This window comes from Castor canadensis, chromosome 12 (genome assembly GCF_047511655.1).
Source record: "Castor canadensis chromosome 12, mCasCan1.hap1v2, whole genome shotgun sequence".
NCBI lineage: Eukaryota > Metazoa > Chordata > Mammalia > Rodentia > Castoridae > Castor > Castor canadensis.
The window spans coordinates 58,678,942-58,694,300 of record NC_133397.1 but is presented as its reverse complement, the minus strand read 5'-3'; the positions used below and the strand labels follow the sequence as shown (position 1 = coordinate 58,694,300).

The 15,359-nt window shown below is 35.6% G+C and overlaps 1 long non-coding RNA gene across 8 annotated transcripts in view; it reads left to right on the top strand.

Moving 5' to 3' along the window:
* The window catches only part of LOC141414829 (uncharacterized), a 211,076-nt gene that overhangs the window by 107,810 nt on the left and 87,907 nt on the right, over positions 1 to 15,359 (top strand). The window lies entirely within an intron of this gene.

Sequence of the window (15,359 nt, the reverse complement as noted above, 5' to 3'; positions counted from 1 at the left end):
TAAACCTCTTTTCTTTATACATTGAAAACAAAATAAAAACAAAAAACGTTTGTCATGTGTATTCCTCCATATTCTTCACTGGCTTTTCTCACTATGTCTGGCTTTGATGAACATAACTTAGATAAATTTGATGGAGCTAACATAATAATAAGCCTTATTCTGAAAATGCAGCGTTCCATTAACTGGTTTTCCAAATGTCCACATGGATAAGATTGGAATTGCCTACTTACGTACCTATTTGTGTGTTGAGTCATTGCAAATTTGGCTCTATTGGCAACCAACTAACTAGACATGTATTAGAGGGAATATTTTAAAGATAATTGTAGAGAATTTACTAGAAAGGATAAGAAATCCAGTTCAGGTCAAATGGCACATGGGGAGGGAAAATGTATTCTGTGAGGGATCAAAAGCAAACTGCAGATCACTAAAGACAAGAAGACCTTAAAAATAATTGAATGAAAATGTCCCAACAGCAACAATTAAATCACTAGACAGTGAATTAAAACTTTGAAGCAACATTTAAACAGACAATATCATCTTAGAAGTGCCCATCTTAAAAAATATCTTTAAAAATAAGGTGAATATAAAAACACTTTAGACAAATACTAAACTTTTGTCACCAAAGGAAACTCACTAAGGAAATACTAGCAAATATACTTCAAGGAGAGAGAAAGTGATCCTAGATAAAAGGTCTGAAAATGTGGTGGGATAATAATGTGTTAAGTGGTTAAAAGTAATAAAACTATAGTGCATTAAAACAATAGAATGAAATAAAGAGCTACAAATTGATGTTGAAATGTTGAGTCACTTGTATTTGGTAAAAAGAGAATAAAGTTATTGAATAAATTTAAATTTTGATTAAATAAGCAGACACATTAAAACTTTCTATATCAAAGTAGAATGTGTAGTTCCAAAAAAATAAAGGTGTCTTGTTTTGCCAAATGTAAAAGGAAGGAGTAAAGGAGAGAAAAAGAAACAGTTTATAAACACAGGATGGATAAATATTCCATAATTATATGTTTAAAAATAAATATAACTATATTGGAAGCCACAAAAATGTATATAGACTAAAGTTTCACTTTAAAAAAGAAGATTGTCCAGATAAATTTCTAAAATATGTGATTTAAAAGATGTATGGCAAACATATAACAGAATTATTGAAAGCAAAATCTAATAGAAAAAAATGCCAAAGCAAATTCTAGATAAAAGATTATGTAAATTAACATGCAGTAAACAATAATGTACTATTTTATATATGATAAAATATTATATACTTATATAATAATACATGCTATATTTATATATAAAAGAACAGAATTAAAATCCATGTATGCTAATAGAGACTAAGGGGATAATTATGTAATAATGAATTCTTCAACTAACTAGGAATACATATTTCCACCCTTGAAACAACTAAAAACACAACATATGAATATACAGGACTGGGCTGGGGGTGTATCTCAAGCAGTAGAGTGCCTGCCTAGAAAGAATGAAGCCTTTAGTTCAAACTCCTGTACCACCCCCCATAAAAAGAACATATGAAATGAAAATAATGAATAGCAACTAGAGGGAGAAGTTTTATTTTAAACATTTTTATTAGTATATGATAGCTATATGGAGGTTTTTTGTTGTGGCATTTCCATATATATGTATTATACACCTTATACCCCAGTTTGGTTCATTTCCCTCCCCCCCCCAATTATCAGGAAGAAATTTTAAAATCCATCAACACTGTAGCACATACTAATATAACTCTTTTAGTAACTGATAGAGTAGGCAGACAATAATCATTATGGGTACAGATAATTTGAATAACATAATTATCAGCTTTATCAGTCAGGCTTGTACAGAACAATGCAATAAAAATGCAGAGTAAAAATTCTTCTCAAGCACAAACAACATTTACTAAACTGGAACACATATTAGGTCATAAAGTTAAGTAGTAAACTTTCAGCTGAATAGTTCTATTGGCCACATTGAAATTCCTAGAAATCAATAGCAAAAAGGTATTTAAAGAAAAACTCATATATTCTACCTGAACAGTAGGTAAATAAAGAAACATAGTGAAACTTAGACTATATTAAATTTAACACAGAATTGCTGATGTTAATCTTTGATTTACAAATATATCAATTTCATAGGATTTAACCTAATAGTAGAAGTGAACTACAACCAAAATACTACATCATTAAAATGGATGGGGATATAGCTAAAGAAGTACTATAGGAAAATGTATAACTTCTGAAGTTATCATATTACTCATTTAACTTAAGAAGATAAAACTCAAAGAGGAAAAACTAATATAAAAAATTAATGAGATACGAAACAAACATGTAAAGGGGATCAATAGAAAAATGTTGGTTTGTGAAAGATTAATTTGACAAACCACTAGATTAAGGAAAAAAGGAAAAGTACAAATATTACAATATTAACAATTATCAGATAATGTTTCAAATAATTGACAAGAAAATATGAGAAAGTAATTGAAATGTCATACCTAGATAGACATATAGTAAAATATGTGTAAGATATATATGAAGAAAACTCACAAAACCCTGATGAAAGAAATCAAAGAGCTAAATAAAGAAATTGTCCATATTCATGGGTAGGAAGACTATGTATTGTGAAGATGTCAGGTTTTCCCAACTTGCTGTATAGATGGAATTCAATCTCAATGAAAGTTTTTTATGAAATTCAAAACAGCTGTTTCTAATGTTTATATGGACAGATGAAAGATACAGAATAGCCAACACTCCTTCAGTACTTGAGGGAGAACAAAAGATGGTAAAACCACAGTATTCAAGATATTGTAGTATTGGTGAAAGAATAGACAAGTAGATCAGTGGAACCAAAGAGATAGCTAAGGTCAACTAATCTTTAACAAAGAAGCAGAGGCAATAGAGTAATGCAAAAATGGTCCAAGAACAACTGTACATCCACATGGAAAAACATGAATCCACACATCTATTTCAAAATGGATCTCAGCCTTTAATGTGAAATTATAAAATTCCTTGAATATGACATAGGAGAAAATTTAGATGATTGTAGATTTGGAAATGACTTTATAGATGCAACAGGAAGGCATGATCCATATAAGAAAGAATTAATAAACTGGACTTTATTGAAGTTAATTTTATTTGGTTTTTGAAAGACAGTCTGTGAGAAAATGTTTGTAAAAGACTTATCAGACAAAGAACTTTTTTTCAAACAAAGAAATTGTCAAACTCATCAATAATAACTTGATTGAAAAATGGTCTACAGACCTCAACAAACACTTCACCAAAGAAAATACATACATGATAAATTGGAGTATGAAAAAATGTTCCATATCATATGTCATCAGAGAATTACAAATAAAAACAACAACGAGACATTACTGCACATCTATTCTGAAGCCAAAATGCAGAACACTGACAGTGTTGGCAAGGACAACACCAAATTATGGCAGCTCTTATTTATTAGTGGTGGGAATGCAAATGCTACTGTCACCTAGGAAAATAGTTGGCAGTTTCTTGCAAAGCTAAAACATACTATCTGGCAATATCATTCCTTGGAATTTGCCAAAAGGAGTTGAAACTTACATGCATGCAAAACCTGCTCCTGGAAGTTCATTGCAGCTTTTATCATCATTGTTACAACTGGGAAGCCACCAAGTTGTCTTTCAGATGGTAAATGGACAAATAAACTGTGATACATCCAAACAATGGAATGTTATTCAATTCTAAAAAGAACTGAGTTATCAAGCCAGGGAAAGAGGTAGAAGAAACCTAAGTGCACATTACTGAGTGAAAGAAGCCAATCTGAAACTCCTCATGGGGTATGATTCCAATTATATGATATTATGGAAAAGACAAAACCATAGAGATACTATGCACATCTGTGGTTGCTGGGGATTAGGGAGGGAGGAAAGCACAAATGGAATAGGGAGGATTTTTAGGGTAGTCTAGCTGCTCTATCTGATAACATAGAGGTGGATATGTCACTACCCATTTGTTCAAATCCTTAGAAAGTACAATATCAAGAGTGAACCTAATGTAAACTATGGGTTGTGGTGTGATAATGATGTGTTAATTAGATTCATCATTTCTGCAAAATTCTCTACTGTAGTGAGGAATACTGGGAATGGGGGAGAACATCATATGTAGGGGTGGAGTTATATAGGAAATCTTTGCCTTCTACTCAATGTTGCTATGAACTGAAACTGTATAAAAATAAAGTATATTCTTAAAAAGTATAACAATTGAAAAGTAAGAAATGGAAGTGATGAACAAATTAATTTCCATGTGGAAAAATGAAAGAATTCTGCAAGTACATTTTTGAAATTAATAAGGAAGTTTAGCAAATTTGATAAATATAAAATTAAAATGGAAATATCAAGAGAATTTCTATGTAGAAATAAGTGTTTAGTTTTTGAAAAGATAACATTTACAATAAAAAGCACCGACACTCCTGAAAATATTCCATGAAATAGAAAGGGAATGAGTGCTATCAAACTCATCCTATGGAGCTAGCATTACCCTGGTACCAAAACAAGATAAAGACACACACAAAAAGAAATTTATGACAAATTTGATAAATATAGACACAAAAATTCTCAATAAAGTACTCACAAACTGAATTCAAAAGATCAGATACCATGATCAACTTGTTCTCATTCCAGGAATGCAAGGATGGTTCAATATACACAAATCAATAAAAATAAGCAGAATAAGGGACAGAATCACTTGAGAATCTCAGTAAAATGCAGAAAAAACCTTTGGCAAAATTCAACATCCTTTCATGATATAAGCTCAAAAAAAGCAAAAATAGAATGTACCTCAATATAATAAAGGATAGAAGAATTGACAATGGGATTGCATCAAATCAAAAATATTCTCTGCACAGCAAAGAAAACAATTACTAGAATCAAGAGGCAACTTACAGAATATGAAAAAATCTTTGCCAGCTATTCATTAGACAAAGGATGAATACCCAGAATACATAAAGAACTCAAAAAATCAAATACTAAATAATCCAATTAATAAATGAGCAAATGAATTGAAAGACATGCCTTAAATGAAGAAGTAAAAATGGCTAATAAACATGTGAAGAAATGTTCAACATCGTTAGCTATAAAGGAAATGAAAATCAACACTACACCAATATTCCATCTGATCCCAATCAGAATGACAAGCATCAAGAAAACAAACAACAAATGCTGATGAGGATGCAGGGAAAAGGGAACCCAGTACATTGTTGGTGGGAATGTAAATTAGTGCAGCCACTGTAGAAATCAGTATGGAAGTTCCCCAAGAAACTAAAACTAGAACTACCATATGAGCCTACTACATCACTTCCGGGCATATCTGAAGGACTTATCTGAAGGACTGTAAGTCTGCACACCCATATTCCTAGCACTAGTATTTACAATAACCAAACTAAGGAATCAGTCTAGATGCACATCAACAGATGAATGAATAAAGAAAATGTGATGTATTTATACATTGTAACATTATTCAGCCATAAAGAAGAATGAAATTTTGTCATTTTCAGGAAAATGGATGGAGGCAGAGATTATCATGTTAAGCTAAATAATTTAGGCTAAGAAAGACAAATATGGCAGTTCTTTCTCATGTATGGAATCTAGAACTTAAAAAAAGTTAATGACTTGAATGTAAAACAAGGACTGTTTGGGAAAGAAAACAGTCAAAGGCAAGAGGGTGAAGAGATAAGGAAGAGTAATAGAAAGCATGAATTTGATCAAAGTACTTTATATACATGTATGAAACTTCACAATGAAACCCCTCTGCACAATTAATATATGCTAATAAAAATAAATGTAATCTATACAAATCTGTATGACGTTTGCAAAAAGAAAAAGAAAGGCATAACATGGAAAATAGTTTTGTATCAGGATATCAATTAGGCTAGGAGCACTTGAAGCCCAGCAAACTGCATGTGCTGAGGTTCTGTGAGCCAGCCTCACCCTTCAAGGCCCTTCTCTTTTCTATCCACACTCCCTGACTTGGTGTTTCAGTTTCATACCTATAACCTATCTGCTTATGTCTCCCACATTCTATGTGTTCTGTCTCTGATTTACTGCCCCCCACTCCCAGCAGAGGGATGACTCATGTAAGCACTAGCTTTTTTGCCATCTCCATTTGGATGTCTAATAGGCATCTCACTTTGGCTTGTCTGATATCCACACTCTCTTCCCACCGAGAGTCCTGCCATTTCTTCAGCCTGTCCCTTGTTAGCAAATGACAATTATATCTTTCCCATTGCTCAGGCAAAAGCAAAGACATTGAATTGTCCCTCAGCTTCCTTTCCTTGCTCCCCACAATAAATCCCTCAGTAAATCCTTTCAGCTGTGCTACAGAATCTGACCACTGCCCATGACTTCTATCATTGCTGTCAATGTCACCTTGACTCTTATCATAACCACTTTTCTACCCTCCACTTTTTAACCCTTCCCTCTTATGTGGCCTTCTACATCAAAGATAAAATTCTTTTTTCCTGTAAAGCCTTGTGTGATCTGTGCAACCATTGTCTCTGGACATCTCTCATTGTCCTCTCCCTCCCTCCTTCCTCTGCAACCATCTTGATCTCCTTGTAGGACAGGTCAAGCACGCTACTTTTTCAGTGTTTGCACTAGCTGTTGCTTCTGCCTGAACTGTTTTTCCACAGATTTCTATTTGGCTCACTTGTTCAACTCCTTCAGGAGGTTTTTGCTTCAATGTCCTCTTTAAGTTTTGTTTTTCCTTCTGCACATTTTTAATTGTAATCATGCCCTCCAACTGCCCATTGTCTTTGCTTGTGTTGTTCACATACAAAGGTAAAGGAGAGTAAATCATTTATCTATTTTCTCTGTTCCCCAACTAGAATGTAAGTTCCAAGAAGGCAGACAATTTGTGTATTTGATGCACTGATGTTAACCCTGACACTTAAAACCATACCTAGCATATAATAGGTGATCAATAAAATTTCTTGAGCAAAGGGAGGAAATGATGCTTTGGGGAAAACTAAAAGAAGTAAAACAAACTAGTTGGAATGCAGTATAGAATGGATGACAGAGCACACTGGAGAATTAACACTGGGACCAACTCATTATGTACACTTTTATCAAATGGAAATGTCACAATGAAACGTCCTGTGTAGCTATCTTAAACAAACAAAATTTTTGTTTTCCCTCCTGTTTTGACAGGAGGGAAAACCAGGTCTAGTATGGGGGATGGCACTAGTGTGAGGGGAGAGGATATAAGGAAAGGGTGTAGGAGGTGAATGGTGGACATAGTATGTCCTCATGTACGAAAATGGAAAAATGAGAGCTGTTGAAGCTATTCTAAGAAGGGAGTAAGAAAGATAAAGGAGAATGATGAAGGGGGTGAACTTAAGATATATTGTGAGAACTTTTGCAAATGTCACAGTGTACCCCCAGTACAACAATGATATGAAAATAAAAATAAATTTCAATTAAAAAATAACTACATAAGCTACACTACTTGCCTAACCTAGCAAACTTTCATGCTCCTGATAAAGGAAACAGCTCTGCCTGCACTGGCAGTTGCACATAGCCATTTTAAGTCTGAAATCTCATGATGCTCTGGTGTGTTTGTGTGTGTGTGTGCACGCACTATGTATAATTAACCTCTACAACTCCTAGGTAAAAGCAAAAGTATACACATACAGATTGTGATCTTTTGAATTAACCAAAGGATTATGAACAGCCTTCTTGAACTCACCCACTTGAAAGGAGAAAACACTGTCTACAAAGATTTCATTTCAGCTATAGTTTATATCCAGGCCATGGAAAATAGTATTTTTTCAGTAAATTCTGACAGCAGGACAAAATTTCAAGTTAATGCCCATAAGATATTTATCCAGAATTGATCAGTTCTTCTATCACATATAACTGGGTTGGCTGACCCATTCTTATTAAAAGGACTGTTTGAAAAGCCTATTGTGAAAATTCTTTACAATACTCTGATGGAGTATTGGACAAAGGGATAAACTTTGTTAGAATTAATGTGTCCTAAGCTACAGCAATCTCTGTAAAGTAAATTCACACATAGGGTCTACCTGGTAATTTCTGATTCACTTCTATCATCTGGGGCTTATGTATAGTATAAACAACTAGCATATTCATTATTAGAGGATATTTGACTATAATGATATTTTCAGAAAAAAGCCCTTGTTCCAATGCTTCTGCTACAACTCTTCAGGTCTTTCAGAGCTGAAGCTCTGTAGAAAACATGAGACTTACACACATATGCAAGCTGGCATGCTAGCTCAAAATGTAATTGAAGACACATTTCTCCTTGGATTGAAGTGTTTTGTTTAGAAATGCACTTCCCATTATATTTTTTGCACATTTAATTTACTTTTCAGAAATGGCTCCTTTCATGGTTTCCTTTTTTTAAAAAAAAATTATTTAATAGTGTGAGAGATGGTCTGATGTGGTTTGGGTGTGGTTAAACCATTTTGGCCCTTCAAATATTCATGTACTCGAATAAGCATATCCTCTTGTACTGGAAACCATTCAGTTTTTCTCTCAAAAACTCACGAGAGCTTGATTCTCCCATTTTTCCCAAATCTGGGTCAACTGAGAGTATAAATCTCAGTCAGACTCTTGGTTCACACAATCCTGGGAACAAAATGGGCACATATTTTTGAAGAGTCACTAAGAGTCACTTTTTTGCCAGTGGGAGCTGCTACTCCTCTCATTCTCTTCTTCTTGGACAGTCACTTATGCTACAGAAAGGAAGACTGGACCTGTCCTAGACAGAGGAGCCACTCAGCCAGTTGATATCTGGTTTCATTGTTCAGCCATACTCTGGACAACAGTGCTTTTCGTTGCTAGTGGAAATTCAAGCATGAAGTCAATTTTTACGCTCTAGATGGCAAAAAAATGCAGCTAATTCTGAAGGGTTTCTCCCTCTTCCTCTGGCAGCTGGTATGTTTACACAGTGGGGATGAAAGGCCCGACATCTGTGTTTACATTTCTACATCGCAGGGTCCCCCAAACCCGCAGTTAGGACTCATTTATATCCAAGCACCTCTGCCCCAGAATTACAACAGCAAAGTCTTTCAACTTCTCCTCGGCAAGGGGCTTTGATCTTCCTGTGCAGAATATTCTCTGATGAGTTGTGATTGGAAGAGGAGTATGGGGAAGGTTTTAAACTTTGACAGTTCCCTCTTTTCTTTCTACCCCCCACCATATAAGAACATGATCCACAGCTTTAAGTACTGAAACCTCTTTCTATAAAGTCCACTGAGTCATCAGAATAAAGTTAAAACATGCTGTGGTGCGAACAAAGCAGTTTGTCTCAAAACAATTTGCATTTTTAACAAGCTTGCTAGTTGACTCTGATTTCTGATTCCAGGTAGATTAGAATCAGCTGCATTGCTAATTAGATGTAAAAATTCCAGAACCCCATGAAACCCTAGATGTGAATCTCTAGATGTGAGTCTAAGAATCTATATTTGTCACAACTCGGGGTAAATCTTGAGTGTATTATTATTTAACAACACTTGGGTTCTTTGAGTATGGGGAAGGTGCGTAAGGTGGACAATCTATTGAAAGATACCACCTCATCCTGTGGATCTCTGACCCTTTCTATGAAATAGAAGTGTCTCCCTAAGTCTGAATCAGTGAAAGCTGATGAAATGAAATTATCTCTCTTGAATGTCTTACTTAATTTTTCTTGATGTTATTCTACTTTTTTTTAAATAAAATTTTGACTTGAAAATTGATGCAAAGTAGCTAAGCAGGCCAAGAAATATTTATAGAAGCCAGACTTAAAACTTGACATTGGATCTGATTTCATTTGCTTACTTTATGCTGTTCCCTATCATCTGAAGCAATGATGTATGGCTTTTCTTCACCTGAAAACTTTATTGAAGTAGTTGTAGATTCATAGTTAGCTATAAGAAATAATACAGAGAGATACTTTTTACCTTTATTTTCCTTAGTGGTAACATTTTGGAAAACAGTAGTAACCCTTGGCAACCAGGATATTGACATGTTAAAAATCTACAGATCTTGGTGAAATCTCCCCCAATTTGCTTCTGCACATCCGTGTGCTTGTGCATGTTTGTAGCTCTGAACAATTTTATGATGTGTGTAGGTTGGGTATCTGTCACCACAGTCAAGATATTGAACAAACAATTCCATCACCACAAGAATCCATGGGCTACCCTTTTATAATCATACCGTATCTTTTCTGCCCTTTCTCCTACCCTTTGGCACTCACTAATCTGGTTTCCGTTTCTAAATTTTTGTCATTTCAAAATGTTATTTAAGTGGAATCATATACATGATTGGCTTTTTTTTTCACTCATTATGATTCTCTGGAGATTCATCCAAGTTGCTGTATATATCATCAGTGATTTCATTTTTATTCATGGGTAGTATTCCATGGTGTGAATGTACCACTTTGTTTAGGCATTCACTCATTGACAGACTTCTGGGCTATTTCCAGTTTAGGACTAGTATGAATAAAGCTTCTATAACCATTCAGGTACAGTGTGTTGTAAGAAATAACCAGGCTACTTTGTGGGGGTGAGGGGGGGGAGGGAGTTTGAACTTAGGTCTCTGTAGCTCGAGCCATGCCTCCAGCCCTTTTTGTCCTGGCTGTTTTGCCAGTCTCACTTTTTGCCCAGGCCAGTCTGTCTGGACCCTGATCTTCCTCTTTTATACTTCCCGCCATCACTGGAATGACAGATGAGTGCCACAATGCCCAGTATTTTTCCATTGAGATGGGGTCTCCTAAACTTTTTTGCCTAGGCTGGCCTGGAACTACAATTCTCAGTCAGACAAGTATCTAGGATTACAGGTTTTAGCCACCAGCACCTGACTCCACCCTGCTTTTTAAAATTTTTTTTATCAGCCTCCTCAACTTCTACAATTTTTGAGGTCAAATACAAATATTATTGTATCAAGTTCTAGTTAACTTCAGTTAACCTTATATTATCATCTTCTGGGATGCAAAAGAAAGACCTGCCTGCCCCAAGCATTTCAAAATTTGCCTTTGGTCAAATTATTCTTGTTGTATTTCTTATCTTTTCCATAAGATTAGGAGCCATATGAGGACAGGGACTTACTTTATCATATCCCACTTTTCTATAGTTTATAGTGTCTGCTGCACGTTTAGATACTGTAGCAAATGATCCAATCATACAGATAATTTAAAATTTTTTAATTTAACTTATTGTTGTGCCTCAATGACCAACAAAGTATATCTGGGTGGACACAAGGATGCATAAGGAACATAGACCCTCCATGGCAACACTAATGCCTGTGAAATTAGAGAACAATGAGTTGTAATTTTGATGTCAACTACATAAAGTGTGGATGAAGAAATCAGTCAGTATGGGTTAGAGAAATCTGAGAAGTTTTCATGGAGGAGGTGAATTCTAAAACAGTCTTGAAAAAAGGAAATGAATTACATGAAAATTAGTGGAGAATGAAATGATTCTAAGCAGGAAGAACATCCCACGTATTGCCACAGCAATGCTACGGAAGGACAAGACAGGTGGACCAGGCTGTGACCAGCTATTATGGATTTTTGTATATTTGTGCTCCCTTAGAGTTCATATGTTAAAGTCCTCACCTCTGAGGTTATGGTGTCCTTGGAGGTATTTAAGTCATGAGGAGGGAACCCTCATAAATGGGATTAGTGCCCTTAAGAAAGAAACCCAGAGAGCTTTTTCACCCTCTATCTACCATGTGGGGATACACTGAGAAGCCAATAGGCAGAAGGCCAGAGTGAGCCCTCACCACAATCTAACCATGCTGGCCCTCTTATCTCAGACTTCCAGCCTGCAGAAACATGAGAAACAAATTTTTATTGTTTATAAGTTACTCTTTCTATGGTACTTTGAATGAGACACTGGCCTTGAAATGTACATATGACATATGTGTGCTGGTTCTATCATCTGGGATATGAAATTGGTAACAAAAGTCAACTGGAACTAAACATGTTGAGATGGGTCGATGTGACCTTGTTAGACTGATCTCTAACTTTGCTAATTAGGCCCCATTGGGAAATTTTACAAAACTTTGAGATTCATTCCCATGCTGCCCCTTGACTTGTGCAGGACCAATGTTACTTGTTAGAAAGAATGTGAATTGGGTCTACAGATTTGTCTGATGCTCTGGTAGTTGAAGGGGTCTGGCTAGGAGGCAAAACTGTAAAACCATGGAGAATTCCCTCCATCACTGCAAAGCCCCAGGAGTAGGATGGTATAGGTGGGGGGGGGGGGCAGGTATATACTGGGTAAAACAAACTGCATAGGGTGAAGTTCTTTACCAACCCATTGCTCTCCCATTTCCTCCTGCATCCCCATAACATCTGAACAATTCTGCTATGAGAAACTTCTGTGAAGAAGCTTATCACAAAGAGCTAAGGAGCTTTGATGTTGGGTGTAGTGGATGAAGCTCCCTAGAGGCCAGAGTTCCAAGGGAGAGTCATTGTCTTCATAGACTGTAGTACTGAGTCCATTAGAGAATGGACAAAAGAGCCAAAGGTCACAAAAACAGTGGCATTTAGAACAATGCTGTGATTATTGCTGCCACCTTGTATCTGAGACCTTTATGAGAAACTGTTTGGGACGAAACCCTGTTTGGAGCAGATACTCACCTATGTGCTATTGTTGTAAAACTGATGTAACAGTAGTCACTGGAGAGCAAGGTCTGGAAGGGATGAGCCTACATGTTTTGAGATTCTGGGGAAATCTGAATGTGAATGTCAATGCCTTAGATACCAGCTGTGCTAATTTGAGGCCAGCTGCAGAAGACATTTACATGTAGCAGCAGCAAGAAGTTAATATGCATAGAGTTTTGATGATTCTTTCCCTTACACACTCTGTGATTCATTTCCATTTCAATTGTGTAGGAAAGGTATTTGTTAATATATCTAAAGAACTTTGTAATTTTTGATGTCTGCAATCAGGGAATGCTCATAGCCTAAGGGTCGAACAGTAAGAAGCAAAATGTATAGAATTTCAAATACAAAATCACTTACAGTATTAATGACTTTAATGACAACAGGCATCTAACTTAAAAATCAACAAATCATTATATTTGCAGTAAAAGTGTAAACAATGCACTAATTAATATAGTTGCTGATTATTTTCCATAATAAAGACGTTTGCTGTTAACTTTAACGGTGTCTCAAAAATCAACTGAATGGAAAAAAAGGCAACCAGCTAGTGACTCAAAGTCATTTGAGCCAGGTGCCAGTGGCTCATGGCAATTATCCTAGTTACTCAGGAGGCAGAGATCAGGAGGATCAAGGTTCAAAGCCAGCCCGGGTAAATAGTTTGCAAAACCCTATCTTGAAAATACCCAACACAAAAAAGGGCTGAGTGGCTCAAGGTGTAGGCCCAGAGTACAAAACCCAGTACCACAAAAAAAAAAAGTCATATAACCAAAAGAAGTACTTTCTTCCATCAGAATAATAGGAGTAGGGGAGTAGCTCAGTGGTAGAATGCTTGCTGAGCATGTGCAAGGCACTGGGTTTGATCCCTAGCACTGTGAAATATTAAATAAATAATAGAACAGTGATTATTATTTATATTATATTATTATCATTATTTTGTATTTTCATATAATCCAATTTTGTTAATCTGGATAAAATCCAACATTCTGAGGTATAGACATTGCCTAAAAGTTCTTTATAAAGTGAAGTACAGAAAGTGCAAGGCAACATGGTATTTGAAATATAATTCCTGGTTGCAGTTATTCTTGACTGAACCTCTTTGGGTTCAGGTTATACTCTTCTGGGGGCCTTCTTTTAATCCCACCTCTAGATCATGGAGAAAAAAGTGGCAGACTTGTCTTCATTTTGAAGAAGTTTGGCTGTCTTAGTTCTACTTTATAGCTAGACAAGGAGTTTATATAAATTCCTAGTGTCTCAGAGCTAGCAAAGAACAGACATCAAGTCTGTGTGACTCCAAAAAATCTCCTTATGTCTCCTGTCTATGCTCAAGAAAGATATTAGGATATAAGTCACCAGCTTTAGTCCTCTCCACTGGAGTATTCTCCACAGTGTGAGAGCAACCCCTCCTTTCAGAAATACAGGGCAAGTAGGCAGACAGAGTCCATGAGGACCACAAATATTTAATTGTTGTTCCTCACTTTCTGTCATTCAGGACAAAATTAATTAACTCTGATCTTTTCATTTACATTACCCTAATGTAGATGACCTAATAATTCCTTCTTTAAAAAAGAGATTTTTCCATTCAAAAAATTCAATATTAAAAGAATAATCCAGAGCCAGGTGCGGGTGGCTCACACCTGTAATCATAGCTACTCAGGAGGTAGAGATCAGGAGGATAGCAATTTGAAGACAGCCTGGGCAAATAACTGCATGAGACCCTATCTTAAAAAAAAAAATTCCTAATAATAATAATAATCTAATAAATAAATGGGCAAATAAACAGACATTTCTCAAAAAAAGTAGTACAATAAATAAATGAAGTACTAATAAATTCATGAAGAAATGTTCAGCATCTTTAGCCATCAGGGAAAGGCAAATCAAAACTACATTGAGATTCCATGTTACCCCCATCAGAATGGCTATCATCAAGAAAATAAACAAATTCTGGCAAGGATGCAGGGAAAAGGAACCCTTTTATACTGTTGGTTGGAATGTAAACTAGTGCAACTACTATGGAAGTCAATGTGGAGATCCCTCAAGAAACTAAAAATGGAACTACCATATGATCCTACTACAGCACTCCTGAGCATATATCGAAGGAATGGAAGTCAGCATAAAATAGAGACACCTGCATACCCATGTTTATTACAGCAATATTCACAATAGCCAAACTGTGGAACCAGCGTAGGTACTCCTCAGCCAATGAATGGATAAAGAAAATGTGGTGCATATACACCATGGAGTATTATTCAGTCAAGTATGGATGGACCTGAAGATCATCATGTTAAGTGAAATAATCCAGATTCAGAAAGACAAATTCCACTTTTTTTCTTTCATATTTGGAATCTAGATTTTTTTTTAAAGGACATGAACATTAAATGAGGGCTATGGCAATAAAGAGAAAGCAGGGCAAATTGGGAAGGGGGAAAAGAGAGGGTAAGTGGAGGAGAATATGACCAAAGTACATTGTATTCACACATGAAAAGGTCATAATGAAATCCATTTAAAAATTTGTAAGAAAGTTTAAAAAGGGGTTGGGGAGAGGAGATAAGAGAGGGTAATAGAGGGAGTGAATATAGTCAAAACACATTGTATATACACAAACATCACAGTGAAACTCCTCATTTTGTACAATTAATATAAGGTAATAAAAATCATTTTAAAAATTAGAAACTGTTGTGAGAAAATGCCATATAGTAAATCCAAACTGTCTTTACT